This window comes from Echinops telfairi, unplaced genomic scaffold (assembly GCF_000313985.2).
Source record: "Echinops telfairi isolate 266 unplaced genomic scaffold, ASM31398v2 ScPeMD7_1;HRSCAF=3_0, whole genome shotgun sequence".
In the NCBI taxonomy this organism is placed as follows: Eukaryota; Metazoa; Chordata; class Mammalia; order Afrosoricida; family Tenrecidae; genus Echinops; species Echinops telfairi.
Genome location: NW_022103896.1, coordinates 66,529,132 through 66,536,505, shown reverse-complemented (window position 1 = coordinate 66,536,505; position 7,374 = coordinate 66,529,132).

Below are 7,374 nucleotides of genomic sequence, written 5' to 3'. Positions count from 1 at the left end.
CACGCACGCACGCACTGTGGAGCCACTATGAGTCTGCACTGACTGGATGGCAGGGAGGCTGTGTTATGGTTTGGATCTGAAAGGATACACAAAACACTCGATGCTGTGCCACCAACCAAAACCAAACTCACTGCTATCAGTCATTTCCGACTCATTACGAGCCTCTAGGACAGGGTAGAGCTGCCCCTGTGGGTTTCCGTGACTGTAACCCTGACGGGAGTAGAAAGCCTCATCTGGTGCCTGGTGGTCGAACTGCCTATGTTGTGGTTAGCAGCTCAACATGTAACCACCTCATCACCTGGGCTCTGCCTCCTAGCCACTGAATGTTCTAGCGCAGTGGTTCTCAACCTTCCTAATGTCGCAACCCTTTCATGCAGTTCCTCGTTGTGGGGACCCCCAACCATAAAATTATTTTCGTTGCTACCTCATCATTGTAATTTTGCTACGGTTATGAATCGTAATGTAAATATCTGATTGCAGGATGTATTTTCATTGTTATAAATTGAACGTAATTAAACAATTAAAGCATAGTGATTAATCACAAAACAATATGTAATTATATACTGTGAAATATTTGTTTTTTTGGTCTTGGGTGACCCGTGAAAGGGTCGCTTGACTCCCAAAGGGGTCGCGATCCACAGGTTGAGAACTGCTGTTCAAGAGACAGCATTACATTGAATCCTATGAAATTGATGTTATTTATCTGTGTTTGGCCTGCAACTTATGGGGTAGCCTCTGCCCCTAATGGTGAGCCGGTGATGGTGGTGGTGGGGGCAGCCCAGACCTCAGAGCCTCTGTGTCTGTCTACTCACTGTGCTGCAGTTCGTTCTTCGTACATCTGAGGGCAAGGGTCCTGTTGGTGCCTCTCGGTAGTCCTAGTGCCTCACACAGACGCGGCCCCCAGTAGCTGCTCAGTAAATATGAGCCCGAGCAGCACTGTGCGCTCACCTGGCAGTCAGTTCCCCTGTGAAGTCAAACCAGTGGCCCTCGAGCCAACTCCACCCCATGGCGACGCATGGGTGTCTGAGCAGAATTATGCTCCACAGGGTTCTCCTCGGCTGATCTTTCAGAAGTAGATCACCAGGCTTTTCTTCCAAAGCTCTTCTGCTGGGGGGACTGGACCGTTCAACCTTTCAGTTAACAGCTGAGTGTGTTAACTGTTGACACCACCTAAGGACCGGGAAATAAGGTCTTCATGTCTGCCTTACCCAAGCAAGGGACTTTCTCACGTTTTCTTTACACGCAAGGATTCCTGCCCACCCCCCACCCTCGCCCCCTCCACATACACAAACACCCTCTCTGCTGCTTCTGAAGTAGCTGTGAGGACAGAGGAATTTTCTGTTGACCTGCCCTTCAACCCTTTGCTTTGATCAACCTTACCTGTAGGCCAAAGGTAACTCCAGACCAGAAATGTTTGCAAGGCGCCTCGCAGATACTGCTGCTGTCAGAATGCAAACCGGGAGGGTCCTCCCAGCTCCCCAGATATATGGCGTGTCTTGCAAAGCTCAGAGTTCAATAGAAGTTAACAGTGGTCTGAGCACAAGTTCTGAAACAGACCTGAGTGGAGAGAACTGTAATCTGGCTCCTATAAGCACCATTTTATTCGGGCTTGAAGTGACAATCGGAAGCTTATCCTTTTCGGAAGAAAATAAATAAATAGAAGTCTTAATTTTCCAGTGGCTGCTGCATTTTCCTCTCTCTCACTTTGGCAAATGCATGCCATTGTCAGATTTTCTGGAATGTACCACAGGATACCGAGGGTCTTTGCAACATCTCTGGAAGTAGACCAAGGATGCTCTTCTCACGATGGGCTTCAGAACCCATTCTGCTGCCCTCAGCATTCCTGTCGCGGAGGCCCTGGAGAACAGAGCTGGGAAATGCGGAACCTGGCCTGGAAGTGAAGAAATGAGTACGGCTGTCAGGGAAGGAACTAGATGGAGCAAAAGCCTCAGCCTCCCGGGAGATTCACTAACCACAGTTCCTCCAGCTGCTCCGACTTCCTGCTCCACCACCGCCTGGAGTCAGTCCCTGCAGACCTCCCCCCGGCCAGCTGAAAACGGAGGAGCCATTTCTCCTTACCTGCTGCAGATGCAGTTAGGGAACTCGACAATCTTCGGAGGAGAGGAATCAGCCAGACTTCCTTCCCTCTGTGGGACACAGCTTTGGGGAACGGATTTTATTTGGGTCTCTAGGTTTCAGCTCTGGAAGCCACACAACAAGAAGCTTGTTCAGTCGGGGTGCTTCTGGCTTATTTTCACTGGATAAATAACTGCAGAATGATTTGTCTGAAAAGGGGAGAAGAACGTTTTATGTGTGGGGAACTGTGTTGTTGGATCGAGTAACCTTGTTTGTTGTTATTGCTGTAGCAGACCCTCCATGGGGCCTGCCCTGGATTGAGGAAGTTAAATGCAAGTGGGGGCAGCTGGCTGGGCATCTGACTCTAGAGAGACTATATGTGTGGCCAAGGAGACCTTTATAGGATTTTAAAGGCTGTGACCTTCTAGAAGCAGTTGCCTGGCCTTTCTTCTGCAGCACCTCAAGGTGGGTTAGACCCACAAACTTTTATCTAGCAGTCGAGTACTTAACTTGCCTTGCAGTTAGCAGCCCAAGGCGAAACCAGTACGCCACCAGGGCAGGTGGGATATTTCACAATCAGCCTTAAGGTTTCTCATATTCTCATTGTTGTTGTGTTGAGGTGCCGTCATGTTGGCTCTGACTCATGGCAGCCCCAGGTTTAAGGAAACAAAATGTTGCCCGATTGCAATATCATTATAAAGTAGTCCTCCCCGCCCCCTGACCCACCATTTCACTTTCCCGAGATTCCGGTCACCGTGCATCAGCTGAACTCACAAAACACATGCATGTTGAGCTTTTCTGAGGCGTGGGATGAAGTGCCTCCCTCCTCCTCCTCCCCTGGAAAGCAGTTTGGTGGGCAGCTATGCTGCCCCGTGTTGTATGTGTGTGCAGGGAACCCTCGCTGTGCAGGCTTCTGGACCCTGCAGGGTTTGCGGTGTTCTCTCCTTGCCCCTAAGGAGGACAACTGGCTTCCAGAGTTCTCAGTGGAAGGCCATTTGGAGCAGAGCACAGAGCAGATACTTCTCATTGGCTTGTTTGTTTGTAACTGGTCCATGTGCCACAAAAGCACTGAAGTCCGTCTCATCTGTACTTGTCTTTGCTTTGTAACCACTCAGACCAGTGTCTAGATCCGATGGGGAAGGGAGCAGAGAGCTTTCCAAGGCTGTGGTCTCTCTCTCTCTCTCCACTTTTATTTATGGAGCATAACACATGCCAACCATTGTCATCAAGTCTAGCCCAGCTCCTAGGAACCCTCGAGGACCGAGGGGAATTGCCCGTGGGGTTTGTAGGAAGCAGACCTGGGAGCAGCTGGGGGTTCAAATGGCCGACCCCTCAGCCGCCACGTGCTTCATTACCACACCTCTAAGCACTTCCTGGGGGTAATGAACAGAAGCAATAAAAAGAAAAGTGGACGGCTCCCTGTGGCAAGGGACATCTTTTGTGCCTCCTCTAGATCTCCTGGTGCTGGAAAACAGCCTGACTTTACTCCACTGAGAGTTCTGGGTTTTTCAAAAAATCTTCACCAGGGGGCAAATAGGCAAGATTCGAATAAATAGAGACAATATCAGAGTCACCCTAGATCTCCGTCGACTTGGCTCCACCATCGACACTCATGGAAGCAGCAGTCAGGAAGTCAGTCATGTCTCATTGCACTGGCCACATCAGGTGCCCAAGACCCCTTTAAAGTGTGGCAGACCAAAGATGTCACTCTGTGAACCATCGTGTGCCTTACCTAAGTCATGCCTGGTCTTTGCAATCAGCTGATGCACACGTGAAAGTCTGATAATGAAGAAGGAAGACCATAGAATACATTTGAATTTTGTTGTTGATAAAGATTACTGAAAGTAATGGACTTCCAGGAGGAAAAAAAAAACAATCTGTCTTGGAGGAAATAAATCACAATGCTCCTTAGAAACAAAAATAGCAAGACTTTGTTTCTGATACTCCTGTTTTCGAGAAAGAATAGTGCCTGAGAAAGAATCATGCTTATAAGAGGGTGAGATATTTTATTGTGCCAGCCTGGCCGATAAACACAAGTGAGATTAACTGAAGGGCGGAGAGATAAATGGCTTGGTGAGCCTCACCTTTCTTGTATCTTGCTCTTTGATCATTGGACAAGTGTGCGGCTGCCTTGCTTGTTCTGTGCCTCAGTTTACAGGCTACACTACCTGTGGGATGCCTAGCCTGTGAACTGTGTAAGTTGAGGTCCCTTTAAGACATCTCTGGAGCTGGGGACTGGCGGTTGGTGACCTGGCTGACAGTTGGTGACCTGCCTTGTGATTGGCTGCTTTGCTGACATAGCCTACCTCTCTGTATATATAGAGGAAGACCTGGCAGAAGACTAGACTTGAAGGACTGTTAGTGTCTCACAACTCTCCTTCACGGGAGTGAGTTGCACTGAGCCATTTGTACTGCCTTATAATTTAACTGTTCATTTCTTGTATTATGTATTTATCTGTATATATTTTAACAGTTCATTTCTTGTGTTATATATCTAAGTATCTTTATAAATATATTAAAATTTTAAAAATATATTAAATATATTAAAACCAGCAATTTGGTTTTATCTCTCTAGAGAACCCTAACACAGAGGGTAAACAAAAAAGAGATGTATTGGCCCAGGAGCTGCAACAAAGGACTTAAACATAACAATTGTGAGGATGGCACAGAACTGGGCAGTGTTTTGATCTGTCGTACACGAGGTCACCGGTTCTGAGCTACCGTCACGCTCCTTGCTACATTTACATTGTGCCATCCACAGAAGGGGTCTCTCATTTTAGCTGTCCTTCGACTTTATTAAACATGGTACCCTTTTCTTATGATTTGAATTCCCTGATGACTCATCCAAAATCAACAAATCAAAGTCTCATCATCCTTGCTTCTAAGGAACAATTTGGTTGTACTTTTTCTAAGGTGGGTTTCTTCATTCTTCTGGCAGTCCATACCATATTCAATATTTTTTGCCAGCATCACAGTTCAAGTGCATCCTATTTTCTCTTCCTTTTTGATTATCCCACTTTCTCATGAATATGAGGCAAGTGTAGTTCTTTGGCTGGATTTCATTGTTGCTTAGTGAGTGTTTTTGACCTTAAGAAGGTTTCAAATTAACTATTAGTACTTTCTATTAGCTTTAGTAACAATCTGTATATATTTGGCATTTTGACTGTGATGTTGAAGAGGATTTGGCAAGAAACACTCAAATATATTAACCTTATGATTCCAATTAAAAATCTGTAATTGGGAAACTGTTTAGAGTTGTGGTTTTACTAGGTTTGTAAACAATATTGGAATGTTTGGGAGAACTTGAGATGCACTATATGAGATCAATGTTTTATACTTGTTAGAGTAGTTCTTAGAATAGCAGGGGAATTGATGCATTTGAATTATAGTGTTGGCAAAGAGCATTTGAAAATACAGAGGACTACCAAAAGAACAAACAAATCTGTCTTGGAAGGATAACCAGAATACTCCTTAGAAGTAAGGATGGTAAGTACTTTGGACATGTTATCAGAAGACACCAGTCCTGGTCAAGGGCAGCATGCTTGGTAAAGTGGAGGGTCAGGGGAAAGAGAAAACCGGGTGAGGAGATGGACTGACACTGGGGCTGCAACCAGGGCCTCAAGTCTTACAATGTGAGGATGGCGCAGGACGCATCAGTGTTTTGTTCTGTTGGTCATTGGTTTGCTCTGAGTCAGAACTGACTTCACAGCACCTAATAGTTTAAGTATTTGAGAATGTTCTGTTTCCTGTGTATTTGAAGTACCTTTAAAGAAAATATATTTAATTTATAAATCCAGTTTAAAAGATATTCAGGGTCTTCAGAAGGTTGTGGAAATTTCCCATTCTCTTTTTATCACTTTCTTACATGAACTTTTTGAAGCCTCCTTGTACAAAGAGACTTAGTTAACTTTGGTGTTAAAAAACAAACAAAAACCTACTACAATGTATTTGATTTAGACATATAATAATTAGAGTTTCCTTTAAAGTTAAAAGCTAAAGAAAAAATAAAGGTTGTTTGCCCTGGTGTTTGTGGTTACTCAAAAAAATTTTTTTTCAGTCAAACAGTTCATCATAAGAACAAATCTGTTCTCGAGGCATTAAAACAATGGCAACAAAATCTCACACTAACAGCAGCACCTTCCAGTAGAGACAAAAGGGCAGTTCAGGGCCACTGTGGATGCAATGGAAGGATTTTCAGGAGGCACTGAACATGCTGACAGCAAGGGGCAAAAGTCCTCTCCCTAAAATCTCTGCCAATGTATAAGCGTTTAAGACTCCAGGAATTTGTTCCCCACTTCTATATTATAAAATGTTTCAAATGTACAGAAACTTAAAAGAGAAGCATGTAGACTGAATGTCCATATCTGGACGAACATAGCCAGTGCTGCATAGTTGCTTCCAGGAGATGAGCCCTTCGGGTTGGAAGCCACTCAAAATACAACTGGAGCAGAGCTCCTCCTCGGAGTCAAGTTGTCGCGAATAACATGGATGAAGTAAAACTTTCAGGTCCTTTGTTTCCTGAGATGGCTTGACTCAAAATGAGAAGAAACTCGAGGGAATTCACATTAATAAGTAGAGTGTGGAAAGTACAAAGCATGAATCTAGGAAAATTAAATTTGAATAAAGGAAATGAAGATAAATATCAATATCCTAGGCATTAGTAAGTTGAAATGGACTGGTATTGCTCATTTTCAATCAAACAATCATATGGTCTACAATCATGTGTCAGAAATGACAGCTAAACAGTCTACATTCATTGTCAAAGATCTATTTTGAATTGTAATGCTGTCAATGATAGGATAATATCTGCAAGCCTATAAGGAGCCTGGTAGGACTGTGGGTTAGGCAATAGACTGCTAATGCACAGCCGAAGTTCATACCCACGAGCTGTTGTGAGGGAGAAAGATAAAACTGTCTCCTCCTATAAAGATGTGCAGTCTCAGAAGCCTGAATAGGGTCGCTGTAAGTTGGAATTGATTTAATAGCAGTGGGTTTGGGTATGTGGTGATCAGAGGCGGGGCCAGTGTTAATAAGTAGTGGTTACATTTTGGCTGCTAACTGTAAGGTCAGTAGTTCAATACCACCAGCCACTGGGAGGGAGAAAGATGAGGCTTTCTACTGCAGTAAAGAGTACAGTAGCAACTCTACCCTGTCCTATAGGGTCACTATGAGTCAGAATTGACTTCATGGAAGTGAGTCAGGATTTTTGGGTTTTTTTTTAAGGATGACCAAATAATACTACTGATATCCAAATGTACTCACCAACCCTAATGCCAAAGATGAAGAAACTGAAGACTT